The following is a 15,808-nucleotide window of genomic DNA, read 5'->3' on the forward strand; positions in this document are numbered from 1 at the left end:
AGATTACATAGAGGACCTAATGCTCCAAAAATTTTTTTCCAAAACAATGACTGTTGACTGGATTTCATAAGAGTTTAAGCTAGGATGTAAAAGATGAGGCATAGTATGGAAGAAAGAAATAGGCTAAGAGCAACAGTGACAGTTCCACATAAAATAAAAAAAAAAAACAGAAGAAATAAAATTAAAATTAAATGGAAATTGAAACTACTACAGCTATGTAACAAGATAAAGTAAAAAATACTGTAGGTTCTTTATGTAGTGAAACTTGACACTAGACATCTGTAGGAGGACTTCATAAAACAAAGGTATTTACTTTAGTGCAATTTCAGATGATCTTTAAGTATGGACCTCTGAAAAAAATCTTCCATCTAGTATAATATCCTAGTTATCTATTCATAATTGTGATTCTACAGCACACATGGAAAAACAACCATCCTTGGTTGGTCTAAGATGACTTGGAATAGTGAACACTAAAAACATATCACAAGTTATTGGTCACTTTGAGTCCATCCTAATTACAATGAACAAAACTGTTGTGAAGGAAGTAATCTCATGAAGTGAGTAGACTCATAGAAAATCATCAGTACCAATAAACAGCCAGAGTTTCAATTACCTGTTGTGTTATTTAGGAAATCTTTTCGTAAAAGGAAAAAACCCCCTCAAAACCAAACAAGCAAAATCCCAGCAAACAAAACTCAAAATGTCAACCACAAGAGAATTTTACCATAAATGTCACTGAAGTGTTTAAACTGGTTTTTTTAAGACAATAAGTGACTCCGATTGTGATACTGCTTTTTGGGTTTTTTGAACACATTCTTTACAACCGAGAAGTACGCCAAAAAATAAAACAAAGAAAATGCTTCATTATTTGTTTTAACAGAAATTTATAAGAATATATAGAGGAAAGAAGCATCATGAAATAACGTTACTGCAACTTACCTCAGAACCAAATATTACAGCACTTCCTTCAGACAATGTGTCACATTTCCTTATTGCAAAATGTCAAAGCAGAGATATTGGGAAAATACTTCAGTTTAGGATGATGTCAAAACAACTACTTAATATTCAGATGATTATTATTATTAAATATGTCTAACTATCCTGAAACAAAAAGCAATCAAGAACAAGGAAGAAAACACATTGGACCAATATTTCACCTCCAGTTAATTGAAATTTTATCTTTTTCTCACACGGACTAACACTTATGGAGATAAGAGCTGATATTTTTAAATGCTTTTGTTAAATTCACACAAACTTCTTTCTACTTTCAGTTTTTAGCCTTAGGGTGCAGGCACCAGGGGACATCTAAGAAAACTGAGAAATCTCTTATTTTTGATGGTTGCACAAATTTTTGACCATGATAGCACCTCACCTCCTTTCCCTTTTTGTTGTGACAGATAAGCCTAAAAAATTTCAGTTTGAAATGGAAGATAAGCAGTAAGCAGCAAAATGTTTGATGCTTATTCAAAGCTTATCTGAATTGCCCATACTTCCCAAGACCAGAGAGTCTCATAAGATCTACAGTTCTTCCAAATTCTAGACAGTTCAGAAGTACCAGGAAAATTGTTTTTAATCTCTGTATGTTGGCACTTTTGTCTTTGGAGACTTCAGGTAAGACCTACAAATGCAAAGTTGTGCATAAAGTTAAAAGTAACAATAATAATATAAAACCAAAACAAACCAACCAACCAAACAACAAAAAAACCCAAAACAACCCCAAAATAAATCTATACCTTAAACAGCTGTTTGATTTTTGAGGACTATTATCACTTTCATTTTGGGACCCCTCAGCTGCCATCCTATCCTCAGTTGCGGGTCGTCACTATGACTGCCCAGAACACAAATGCTATTAGTCACATCACATAGTTCTGCATCTCCTCAGTTTATTTTTCATTTAAAGAAATTACTCTTTTACTGTAGCAGCAAATTATACACTCCAAAAAAATTTAGCTCTGGTATGGGATAAAAGGCACACACAAAAAAAGAAGTCGCCCTTAAAACAATAATCGGGAAGTAAAAAAAAATCATAAAAAAAAATCATTGTAGGTTTCATCAGAATAATTAATTCTAATTTTAACATTTTTGCTACAGAAAAATTGGAAGGCATTTTCAAAATAAAACAGTTAAACAAATCAAGCCACACTGCATTTTCAACTGTGCTCCTGAATAAAAGAATGAAATTCCTAACTTACAACTCCAGCCATTGCAGGCAACCACCCTCACCCCAGCCTAACATGTCCTGGGAGAAAATAACTGTTCTATAACAAAACCAGAGAAATCCATGCTTACTAACTTGCATGAGGCATCATGAAACCTGATTTGAGAATGCAGAGGAAATAGGTTTGCCTATGGCAATTGTATTGCACTTGAAACACTTGCTAGCACCTAGTACACATGCTGAATGTCCATGAGTCAGGGTTAGATGTTTTTCAAGGTACAGGATTATTACTTTCACTTTACATAGAACTTTCCCTCATTTGGAAACTGTCCCAGCACATCCTGTTAAGGTGCATTTCATGAGGATTTAAATGTATTCTAAGGTACCGTCTGTACTGCCCCATTTGAAAAGTCAAGCATTTCTTTATCTTCTAATCACAGATGATTTTGGATTTGATCAATGCATTAGTATCTAAGAATGTCCTGGAATTCAGAAGGACAGAAGTCAGGGCATAGAACTTCCACACAGACAATGGCATGTTCTCAAAGAACACATTTTTTCCCTTCTTCATTTCAACTGATTCTCCCACCCTTGATTTTTCCAAAAATCAAGAAACTATGTCTAAAATTTTTGCATTTTATACCTTCATGATCTATTTACCAATGGTCAGCAGTAATCAACCCCAACTTCCCCTCCACCTTTATTTTTAACATTTGAAGTACTTTGTGATTATTTAGAACTGGATTACCCAATGAATTAAAACAAAAATATGTCCACTTGACAATGTCTTTGAAGACTCAAGCATTTTTTCTTTCTAGAGTAATGGACTCCAAGTACTGAAGCTGCAAGCTGCCCCCATGTCTGAGTATTCCAGTTTCTGCCAAACCATATGGCACATCTTTATTTAAATGTTAATGATTTTCATGTTCAGTGTGAACTCTTTGAAGTAATGCTGCATTTGTCTTTGATACAAAGTAGCCTGATATAAAATAGCTTAATTAAAATAGTTTGATATGAAATAGCTTAATTAAAAGTTAATTCGATAAGTTTTCAATGTGCTGTGACTATAATTCTTGAGCACCAAATTTTCCAATCAGGACATATTTTTAATTGGTAGAAGTGTTGCAGTAGTTTTAGGAAATCTTTTTCAATTAATTTGGAAGCGTTGTTCCAGTTAGTAGAATCAATGCCTCTTGCTATTTATCTTCAGGGGAATGTTTTGTTTCTAAGCAAATTAAATCCCAAAGGACAGAAAGCTGTACTTCAGCAGGCTCTCAATATGTTTTCTGTTTGAAATAATTGCAAATGTGCTGGTTGCTTTTAAAGCATATAATATGACTTCAACTTCTGTGCAAAAGTCCGTGAAAGACATTTTGGATATATGATTCCCCAGGGGGACCAAATCCATTCTTTGAACAGAAATTACATCAAGACTTCCATGCAAAAACTTACATACACTGCAGTGCTACTGTTAGTCTGACAGTACCTTAGTGTTCTTGTCATGCGTTTTGTTTGTCCTCATCAAAGCTGGACTTCACTGAAAGTAAGTGACAGTGTTCTAAATCAACTCTCAGCAGGTGGTCATGTCAAGAAAAGTTTTTAACAAGCCTCCCTAGGTACCAGTAACAGGAGTTAGCACTACATCCCAGGAAGAATAACATACTTACAGTCAATTAGCACTTTTGGCAATGTAGCATAAGGGTTGGTATTTCTGGCAGCAACAGTATCCACAAAACAACATGCAATCTACTTCTAGAACTAAGTGTAGAGCACCTTCTTTACAAGTGACCTAAACACAGGACTGTTCCAAGAGACTGCTTGTTTTTCTTCAAGAAGTGCACTTGTCCTGCAAACTAATATACAAGTCTGAAATCCCATCCCACTGGATCCAAATTTCATTTGGTTTCTAGATCTACAAGAAAATGCTGTGCACCTTTGGGATATTTCACAAAACATTTATGAATTGACTTTCCACTGAAAAGTATCTACCCTGTTCAACCAGGGCAAGATAGCTGTACAGTGTCATCTAGCAACTTACTTACCCCTGATCAAAAAATATTTTGCTAATAAAACAACGAGTCCCCCAAAATACTCTGATATAGGGCCATTTCTTCTCTATAGCACAGTTCTTTTTTCCTTTGGGAATCAAGCCATTCCTTCATTTTCCAAAAACTACATTTCATTACCATTGGTGTAAATTTAGGTATGCTTTTCTTCCTCCCAAACCTGAAAAATCAAGGCAAAAGTAGGTTCACATACAAAAACAAGCTCAGCTTTTCCAAGTTTATGTTCAGTCTGTAGAATCTTCACTGACACCCAATGGAAATTCACCAGTCACCCATGTAATCTTTTCTCAAACTTTGCCTATTCATTTTCCTATCCCCAGCCTTTTCCTAATTTCACAAGCTTCCTTCTCATATTCTGCTAGCCCTTTACTTATCTCACAGATTGTGATTCTCTGATCATCTCAAACCACAGAGCACTCACTAAGTTTTTCCTCCCTGGAGGCTGAACTGTCAGTCCTTCATTGAAGTATCTGAGACATTGTTACAGATTCAAGTAATAGCACGATCCGAAGTAACTAACAGCAGAAATCCAAGAAAATATATCACTTAAGGAAGACTTAAGTTTATCTCCTCTCTCTCACATGTCATGGTGAGATGACAGCGATCCTGTAAAGTGTTCAAGCTGATGCTGTCAAGTGTAAAGCATTTACTGTGTAATGATTATTTAAAATGACCTGCCATGCATCTCCTTCAAGAAAAGGTGAAATGAGCTGGTGGAATACAAAACACTGTACAATGATCAATGAAGAAAACTCAAAAGATTGGTGACTTGTCAGGTATTATTAATTCCTTAGAACTAAAGAAAGGATGACCATATTAATTCATGAATAATTTATCTGAAGATAAAACATTTGAAACAATAATCAACCAAAAATGAGTAGCTATTCTGAGCTAATTAATGTCCCCATTTAAGTATTGATTGACAGTCTTGCATTAGCAGGCATTCTGCAACAGACAATCCACAGAGGGCAGTTAAGCAAGAGTTATGTTGCCTCCCATTTCAAAGCTGTGTAGCTTTTCTCATTTGAAGATTTTTATATGCATGAAGCAGATGGATTATCTGATAGCAGCTTATGGATAGCTGTAGTGTTTCTACTCATAGCACAGTCAGTAACATATATAAAGTTACTGTAAAAGCTTTTTCAGTAAAGAATGCTACAGGTTTAACACAACAGGTTCTAACACAATGCATACAGTTAACATCATATTTGTCTTTCAGGGAAGAAGTGGTACTTTTCCCCTCTACCTTTTCAAACCCAACATAATTCAGTAAATCTATATCCTCTCAACGTTGTATCACAGTTGTTGACTCTTAATGCTTCTTCCCCATAAAAATTACGATAGCATACTATTTGGAAGAAATATTATCTCTACTTAAACCACCACATCCCAAAACAGAAAACAATCAACATACTGAAATCAGGTTCAAAATAAGTAACACACCTATCTATGTAAGTTACTCCTCTGGGGAATTTCATTATTCAGAACACACTGGGTTAGAATATAATGAGCTATAAGGCAAAACATAAGAACTTTCTTCTGCTAGTAGCACATTAGTAATAATTACTAGATATTATTTGTTATTGTTTTATTGGCAAAGCATTGCATCATTCATGTATATCACTCAGTTGAGATGTCTGCCTTTTCCCACTCTGTTTTCTTTTCTCTCCTTCACGTCAGAGTAGATTTTGGTGCAGCAGCATAAAGGCACAGGCAACTTGAGTATGTGCTACCCATTTCAAATTATTACTTTCATTTCACTGCTTTGCTAAATGCAAATAGCAAGGACCTGAGGAAATCATTAACAAGATCTTATTCTAAATTTTGGATGGTAATTGAGCATATATAGACAGCTAATTCATTACTCATTTTTTCTAGGAATTAAATAATTCACCATTTGAATTAAGTCATTTGAAATCACTTCACTAGTTAGTTCATGGAGTGTTATATTTAATCACTATCCATTCAGCTATGATAGCCAGCTTTCATTAAAAAGGGAGGGAACACATCCTACCTCAGATTATGCAACAAGACTTTGTTCCAACATCGGGTTTAGGACTATGTTTAGTTCAGAACGACTGTGGGCTACAACGTGAGAAACAAAGCAAATAGTTCTTCTAATTATCTGTATGAGTGGTACACCAGAAATACCTGCAGGTGGTCAATAGCTGAGGCTCAGAACTGTTTACAGAAGACTTTTTTCTTTCTTTACCTACCAAGGCCTTCTGAGAGTAATATGTCTATTTGTTAATGTTGCATGTTACATGCATATGGCTTTTGGATTTTGGACCCAATGTGACAAGTATAGAGAGCACCAATTCTGACTAGATGGAAAGCCACGTCCTCAGCGTGTCCCTGTTAAGAGTAAGGTCTGTGTGTGCTCAGTGAATGGGAAAAAACTCATGGAATAGGAAAGAACCATGTGGTTTTGGTAACCCACAGTTTTTCTCAGAACGTTATCACTGAAGTTTTGAAATAATTCTTGCGTAGTCAGATCCCTAAGTTTTTTCCATGAACACAGGTTTTGGAACCATGAGCTAATAGCAGTTAGAGATAGAAAAGGCTTGGATAATCATGTTTATAAAGAGATAAGGATATAAAATGTTACAAAATTTATACTCTGAATTATATGTTCAATTCACTAATAGTATTCTCCCTAGTAAGATGCTAATTTTTTCAATCATCTAAGATCACTTGTTTCATGGCAAGAATAGTAAAAATGAAGTTTCAGAAAATAGTATGTAAAAACAGCTTACTGTGTGGTGTATTAATAGTGTCATCTAAGACAAAGTTAACAGCTTCCTGCTTTTAATCTGAATTTACTACAGATGTGAATAGATGGAAAGTCAATGTATCTTAATGGACATGTTGACTCATTTATGGCCCAGTTGGATTTGAAAGCTGTCTGTGGTTTTTATTTTCTTCTGGTTATGTTCGGAAGGGTAAGTCAATCAAGCACACTGAGGAAAGTATTGATCTCTTGGGGAGATTACTTTTCAGTGGGCTGAATAACTTCAGGAGAAAAAAGCCCCCTAACACAAAATCTTAATTTTTTTTAGTCTCTCAAACCTGACCATTCTGTAATGCAAGTATACAAGAAATTTTTATCTAATCTGCAATGCTAGGTGCTACTGAATCATATTTTTTAATTCCAATTTACTGATTCTATGGGTTTGTTTGTTTGTTTTTAATCCATAAAATGTCTTCCTAGACAGAAGACATTTGGCAAGCATTAAAAAGAAAGGGCATGGTAATGCAGGAGGTGGGGATACCAGATACCGTTTGTAACTTTATTTTGAGGTTTTTTCCTGTGTAAAACTATGGTTAAAAGAAATGTGGAAATAATTGATCATTAAAGATTAATACTGTGGAAAATTACACTGTAAGATAGAATTGCATTATTTATAGAAAAATACATTAATTTTCAAACTTTGTTCTGACAACTACTTTACTTATGGATTTAGAAATTGAAATTGCACTCCAGTTTGGCTCCTACACTGTCATTTACTGTCAGGATTACAATCCAAAAGATATATAGCAACAACATAAAGAATTAGATGAGCACAAAACAAACATGCAGTAATGAAAGATATTGATAACCCCCCCCACACCTGTAACATTGTTTAAGTTGCACAGTATCTGCCACATTTGCTATAGCTGTGGTAGATGCTGTTTATTACAGATGATCACAATAAGAAAGTGAATTAACTATATTTCACATTACTGATCTTTCTTTTGCAGAGAGGCCCATTTTGCACAACCTGAGCACTTTTTATCATGCAGTTATCTCACAGATACATTTTTTAAAAAAAAAGAAATTAAAAATACGTGTGATTTTTCCTGGCAACAGACACAGAATCTAACTTTGAAAAGACAAAACATTGCAGATATCTAGCATCCCATTACTTAGAAACTTAGATCTCAGGCTAATGTCAACACAGCCTTTTCTAAATTAAAATTCTTCCTTATTTTCTTATAATTTAATGGCAAAGAACACTTTCCTGGCAAACTACAGGGTGGCAGCCAACATTCTTCTTTTCTTTGACTCTAGGGAGTCATTCAGATGAACAGAAAAATCCCTCAACTCTACATTAGGATCCTACAGAGATTTCAGTAATAGGCTGTCAACATTTTCAGTTTCAGCAATTACCCAAGAGATGAATTCTTGATTAATTAACCAGGCTGCTAATTTACTGGAATTGTCTCATTGTCCATATGTTTAGTACTTCCTGTAAATGAAGAAATTTTTATTTTTCCCCTTTCCTTGACAAGTGTTAATCAAACTGCATTCAGATTTAATTTTATTTAACTTTAATTTGTGCTTGAGGAGATCTTGTTTTACTGAAATAATTGTCAACGCAAAATTGACTTTTCTGGGACATCATTATTTTTTGGTGAAAACACCAAGCCACATTCCACAAAAACAAAGCACAATGCATCCTCTTTGTTTCCATTTATATGACTCCTCTAATACAGCAAAATAAAGTCTTCATTTAGCTCAGTTATATTTCCCTAAGTATCAGTATAAGGCAGTACCTTTACAGAAGGGCTTGAACTGACAGATTTTATTGGCTAAAACCTTTTGCACCCAGAGCATCAGGTTCTGGCATGAAGAGTATCAAGTTCATTCCCTTTGGGAATCAATGTCTCTTTTAAGACAACAAAGCTACTACTTTAGCCACAGCCTGTTAGATCACAGGCTGGCACCCTCTGTGATGACCTGCATCATTCAGAAGATCAGATGGAAAGGAAGAACCTATTCTGACTGATGTTTTTATTGGGAGGCACTTTCCCCAGTAATTTTAAAGCACGGAGCGGATTCCTAAATCTTCATAAATAATTCATGAAAAAGGTGCACTTTTTCACGTATTTGAGAAATATTTTCTTCTGGCTTGTTCTATGCATTTTCATCCTGAACAGTAAAAACAAACTATAAATGTCACCTGTTCTTAAAATGAATATTATAAAGACAGATTTCTGCATAGCCCAGCTACCAAGGCAGTGAGACAGATACATCTTTCTAGTTGCTTTTCTTTTTCTTCTTTTTTTTTTTTTCCCTAATGGAATCATTTAGAGACATTGTATATTTGTAAGTAATGTTCCTTTTGTAAACTGTCAGAGTTTCCAAAACTCTTTACGGATTTCAGGAGCATCAGCTGTGCTCACCTTCACTTCACTGGGATATGTATGGAGCTCACAGTTTTACAACTGTTCTGATCCTCTGCACTGAATTGTCGTACAGCCATAAAAAATAACTAAGATTCATGTCTTGAACTGCATTTTGCTGTGCTTTCCATAAGTCGATACTGGAAGTGAATTTTATATATAGAATGTATTTTTCTGTTGTCATGCATTAATAAGCCATACATAGCAAACACACAAATGCCCAAGGCTTAATGTCTAAGTGTGAAACAACAGCGATTTTTCCCTCTAACTCTAGTTGAAATAGAACCAATATTAAACATTTTTCTACTCCTGGAATGAAGAGGGCAACCCTTTGACCATTGTAATATGTGCAGTTATAAAGCCATTGAGTGTGGCCAAGAAATAAGGGAACTTAGTATTCTGATACATTTTCTGAAGTGCCTATTGAGGGAAAGATCTACTATTGTCCATCTATCACTAGAAATTCTTAAAAATACAATTAACAAATGATTTAGTACAGCTCTGCCAGTAACTTTACAGAAGTGTCATGCACCAGAATATTTGAAATAAATATTTTTTTTACTTCTAACTAAAGTTAAGGAAATTTGAAGAAAGCATATTTGATTCTTTTATTAGAGTATAACAGCAAACTCTGAGCCACTCTGTAGCTGTACTGCACGAAGACAAGCTCTAAAGCAGACTATATTAAAAAAAAAAAAAAGAAGATGCTTAGAAATACAATACTTTCATCAAAGACCTCAACTGAATACAAACCTGTGTGTTTAAGTCATTAACCATATTACCACTGTCAATTCTTGCTTTTTTGTCTTAGATCCAACAGTGGACCTCTTACTTATTTGTTTACTTTTAAAGCAAAAAAAACCCTAAAAATAGGCTATAAAAACCATTGCAACTCCTCAAAAAAAATTGCTAATGATATTATTAACTTAGGAAGAAACTGTTCTGTACACTATACCTTGCTGCAGTTCATAATTGCCAGTACATATCTGTTTTTTACATCTTCACTGCAATAAAAAATTTACTACCATTAAGAATGTAATTTCTATATTACATACAAAATCATCAGTTTTAATTGTTGTCTAGCTGCCTGGGAAATAGAGGTTGTTAATATTCATGCTGGATTATAAGCTTTTTATACAGCCTAAACAATTTATTGTAATGAATGTTTCAATAGGTGTGTGATATTGGTTTTCAGAGGTATTAAATTATTCAAATTCATTGGAGTCAATATGACCTTAATTTATTATATTGCATTATTATAATGTAATTGCTTTCCCCATATTTGGTATACATCTTGATTGCTGAGTAAGTTCTGTGAGCTTCCCACAGTGCATGGCACTCAGCTCAGGCAGTAAATGCAAGTGTTAACGTATTATTCTAGACAATGCAGATGTCAGTGAGTGGTGGATGAAGAGTAAAAACCAAGTAAGACTTTATTTCTGCCTTAGAACAGCATAGAGATGTTTCTCTCTCTTCCACCTTGCCTTGTTTTCCACAGTAGGACCTGTGCTTGGGCCCAAACACAACTGTTCTTCACTTAGGGTTATGGTGACATACTGGATGATATTCCACAGTCCTATAAACCAGAAGGACCACAGCTGACCTTCAAGTGAAAGAAACCTCCCATCCTAGAATTTTTCAGAAATCTGGTAACATGACTTGCTCTGAACTGAATCTAAATGAAATTATTTAGGGCCTGGATAATCAGACTCATCTCTGGTGTGTGTTTGAACTTTGTCCTATAGCAGTGCCATATCACATAATCACAACAAAACTGTCAGAATAGAATACACTTACACCATCTTTCTCCAGGTCATTTATTAGACCAGACATCATATTATTCTGCAAACAAATGCTATTCTGACCCCATTAAGTCTGCTGTAATAGTGACAGTTATGTAACCAAAATATTAGGCTTTTTGTACCTTACACATTTTCTGAAACTTCACTTAAAAAAAATCAAGCTTACACCCATGTGGTCATATTTTAGACTTACAAAAATCAAGTCAGACAATTAAATTCATATTTTTCATTGAAGACAACAGAGCTGTTCTGTTTCGTCATTAAGATTATCTTGTTGTGGTCATATAAACATATTTTGCTACATCCTTTGTTTTCTGTCACTTTACTGTTACTTAACAAGTCTGCTACCAGTTATTCCTTGCAGTGTAAACCCTACAAATCACACAAAAGGGAACATATTCATAACAATAAACACAAGAGCCTCCTCTCCACCCCCTCTCAAAAAAAAAAACCAAACCAACCCCCCTCCAAAAAAAACCCAGAAAACCACATACAAAAAAACCCAGCCAAGTGAGAAATATACTGTAATTTTACCATCATTCTGTTGCCATATTGTATAACTTAAAGCTGAGGAGACCAGTTAAGCAACTGTGTTTATCTCTGCTTACCCTATATAAAGACATTATCCGGTGCACAGGGCTTGTAGCTCCAAGAAAAAAAAAATACTCCTTCCTTGATCTTGGATTGTGATTTTAAAATCTATAATTCAAAACTACATCACATTTGTGTGGACAAATGTGACTGTTTCAAACCCAGACTGCAGACTTTGGTTCCCCAAAGGGATTACTTGGTCATTTATATCTTCTAAGAGTGCCTAATTGAAAGAATGCTGGTTTTTCCAAAGTACCTCCAGTTCCTGCACATAATTTTATAAATGTCTTTTATTAGTTCTTAAATTCCATTTTTACTATGGTTCTGCTTTAGAGACTTTGGTCATTATCTAATTTGCCTGAAATTCTGACCCCTGGGTTATTGGCAGGAAATCGATTGCCCTTTACTTCTTTTTTTCTGTTAACTGCATAGTTAGAACTGAAGAAATAAGAAGTCATCATGAAATGAAATTACACAGAGGTCAACTGCAGTAATTGCTTTTTTCTTCCCAAGGTATTTGTTCCAAGTTAACTTTTATGAAACCAAATGGTGATCTGAAGGCACTAGTAGAACTTGCCAGTGTTTACAGGCACGGATGATTCCATATTGTCCATATTCTTGATACTATGGACTTCAGCAATGTTGAGAGTAACAACGGTTACCCAAAACACTAGTGATTTTTTGTTATTTTAAATCATTCATTTAAGGAAAGAACTTGCAATAAAAGTTTTCAGACATTAATAATTTTTCTAGTATTAAAAAAAACCTGAGTAAACCACTCCAAAAGCAAAATCAATATCCCATGACACCAGCAACGAACATCAGTAGTTATTTGTTAGAGAAAACAGTTTACAAATAAAGAGGAAAATGTATTTGTAAAACTTAATCTTAAAAGAATGTGAGTACTTTGAGGAAACTGAAAAGGCCTACATACATAAGACTTGCAAATAGAAAACTCTATTAAGTATCTGACAAGTTCTAATTTAATGGCATTTAAAGTTGTCACCTATCTGATAATGGGTCAGTTTGGAACTGAAGAAGTACCTAAACCAACATTCCACCCATTTCTTCTCAGAATGTTGTTGCTTATAAAAAAATACTTGCTCTTATAAGCAAAACATATCTGATAAAGATGACTTGCTGGAATCACCTGGGATGTGTTGACTCCAATTTAGTCTGTGACGTGTGCCTGGACCGTACCTGGGGACAGAGAAATGCTACAAGAAGGAGAGTACTCAAAGGTATTTACTCCTATTTTTACATGCAGGATGTTCCCTATGGAAGCAAGGTTCCAGCATGGACAGCTGCTTCAAATTAACCATTTGTGGCCCAAACAACTGCAGATCCACTGTACTGCAACAGAGACTGTACTACAGCATAGCGGGTTTTAAGACATTACGAGTGCCAGATTTTTCCCCCTCAGGGTCTATAAGTAATTCTGAGGGTTCTTTTTGCAAAACCAGAACAAAAGCCCTCATGCTGAAAAATAGTTTTGCTCTTGTTTACAAAAAATGCTGCTACACTATAAAAATTGCTGTATTTAACATTTAACAGTTCAACACAGAGCAGCAGACATCCACTGAAGATTGTTTTCTGACCTGTAAGAAATAATTATTTTCCATTACCCAACATACAACTGAATTCAACAAGGCATTGTATGGTTTCAATGAATGCACATTATTCAAAGCAAGTGTGGGCCTTTTTTCTTTTTTTTTAAAAAAAAAAAAAAGGAAAAGTTACTGGCTTTTGTTTTTCTACATGAAATGTAGTATTGAAAGCTGATTCGAAGCCTTTACAACACAGTGTTCCCTCTGAGTTCAATGGGCCCCAAATGAGGCCTCTGGGGAAAGAAGTGGAAGGTAGATGAGGTTTAGGAAGGATAGTTTTGATTAAAAATGAAATCTTCAAGAGGATATTAAGACAAAAAGAATTGAGTACATTTACATCTATTTTGGCACTGGTTCATATGAACTGCAGTAAACTACACTACCAGAAATTAAATGAATAATGGTAAGAGATTTCAAACCAGAATGGTTTAAAAGTACCTAGTTAAGAAATATCAGTGAGGCACCTCCTGTGATGAACACCTTGCAGAGACTCTGCACAGAGCACTTCCGAACACTTGAGTTTGGAAACATTGCTTTTGTGCTGATCAACAAACTTTGGTCTGGGGGAGTGGGTGTGAAATTGCTACAAATCGAGATTTCTGGCTGGGTTTTCTTAAACAAATAGCATACAGCTTCTCGGAAAATTAACATGAATTCAGCTTAAGAAGCACCAGTCTGTCCAATGATGTTGAAAGAAGGGATACAGTAAGGCCACATAAACATTAGTTTTATTTTGCCATTTTCTTTTCGCTGCAAGGACTAAGCACACCAGAAGGTGAGACTAACAGGACACATAATAATGCCCAAACTATTGGCTGTGAGTACTGCCCTATTCTTTGATTCCTTCTTGAGCACATGGGTTTTTTTAATACCGAGCAAAACTTGCATATTTAGATTCCAAGGCTTTTAACATCTTGAGGGTATAATTAATAGCTAAGCACAAGTTTAAAGGAACCATGCTGCAGGAAGCCAGTATTGCTGGAGAAAGAGGAGACAGAGTATGTGAACATATATCAGTTAGAGACTATGTCCTTTGTCAAAAGACAGGTGCAAGCTTATCTTAACAGCAAATACTTAAGAAAGTTTTCTTCTAAGAGTTGCCTTTTTTTGTTTGTTTTTAGATTTCACAAGTGTTTGAGGAGAAAAGATTAGTTGCATTTATTTTACAGTAAAGGCACTGAAACATATGACCAAATATGTTATAAATGTTTTTCCTTCCTACATTAGAATGCCTGTTTTCTGAATAGATGCAAATACAGAAAACTTGAACTAGACAGATATTGCACGAATTCTCGGTACCACCTATAAAATCAACACTAACAACTTTTAATTGCCTGTTTTCTCATATGAATCCACTTCACTGAGCAGATGTGCAACAAGGGGATTATGACTGAATTTCTGCCCTGAGCCACATGGCTTTTTCATGATGCTGAGTTGGTCACTTAAGCTTACGTATTCGAAACTACCTAGGGGGTTACAAAGTAAATAAAATGCTATAACTACTTATCTGTAGGAAGTGTCTTCCACCTTTCTACATCAAAATGATGCCTGTATACGTTCTCTAGCATTTCTGAGCTTTCTGTATACAACTGCAAAGTTCTGGAGTCTCTGTAAAGACATACCTCTCAAGGAGCATCAGAAGCAAGGCAACTCTATGCAGGAAGATGAGCAGGAGCCAGAGGTGAGTACAGCACTAGCTGGCACCACTCCACAGAGCAGGAGTAGGGAGGACAGGCCACATGATCTATATAGGAAACAGAGAAGGACACATCTATGACAGAGACCAGGGAAGCAGACCTAAATGGAAAGGAAGGGAGTGGAGGTACCAGCCAGAGGCAGGTGAAGCTGGTCAGGGCACTTAAAGCTCACTGCTGCCCTTGGGGCCATGACAATACCCAGGTGCATGTGTTTCAGCAGTGAAATGAATTAAATAGCTGCAATCTAGTCCAATTTTCTCTTTATCAACGTAAAAGAAAGCTGGCCCAGTTGCCAGGCTGCCCAGGAGACAGCAAGTAATGAGATGACAGGAGGTGGACTGAAGTGAGCTCTGTTGGCAGAGCTGTAGGGCAAAGCCTGTAGAGCACCTGCTCCCATCATGCTTGGCTCTAGCTGCCAGATTCAGATTCACAACATTTTTACATACAGTAGTTTTTCTCCTGAAAGGAATGAAACAATCACATAAAATATTTCCAAGGTGTGATCTTTCTTTTAAATATTTAAAAGCTGCAGAACGAACCCATCAAAAAACCCAAGAAAATGAAACACAGCTACCAAGATACTATTAAGACTTTATAATAGAATAACTGAAAAGTAATAGAAAAATATATTCAAGAGACCTAAATTCTCCTGACACAGTCTACCATGTAGCAGCTTAAAAAACTCTAGAGAAGCTGTGGAGAAGACTTAACAAAGAATTCT

At 35.4% G+C, this 15,808-nt stretch overlaps 1 long non-coding RNA gene across 1 annotated transcript; it reads right to left on the reverse strand.

The window, feature by feature from the left end:
* Nucleotides 1-3,650: 3,650 nt before the first annotated feature.
* Nucleotides 3,651-15,128, reverse strand: LOC116791272. Its single transcript, XR_004358670.1, has 3 exons — nucleotides 15,013-15,128; nucleotides 5,668-5,735; nucleotides 3,651-3,770 (listed from the first exon to the last, which is right to left on the reverse strand). It is a non-coding gene; the product is annotated as an uncharacterized LOC116791272 (long non-coding RNA).
* Nucleotides 15,129-15,808: the final 680 nt, after the last annotated feature.

The sequence above is a fragment of the Chiroxiphia lanceolata genome, chromosome 9 (genome assembly GCF_009829145.1).
Source record: "Chiroxiphia lanceolata isolate bChiLan1 chromosome 9, bChiLan1.pri, whole genome shotgun sequence".
NCBI lineage: Eukaryota > Metazoa > Chordata > Aves > Passeriformes > Pipridae > Chiroxiphia > Chiroxiphia lanceolata.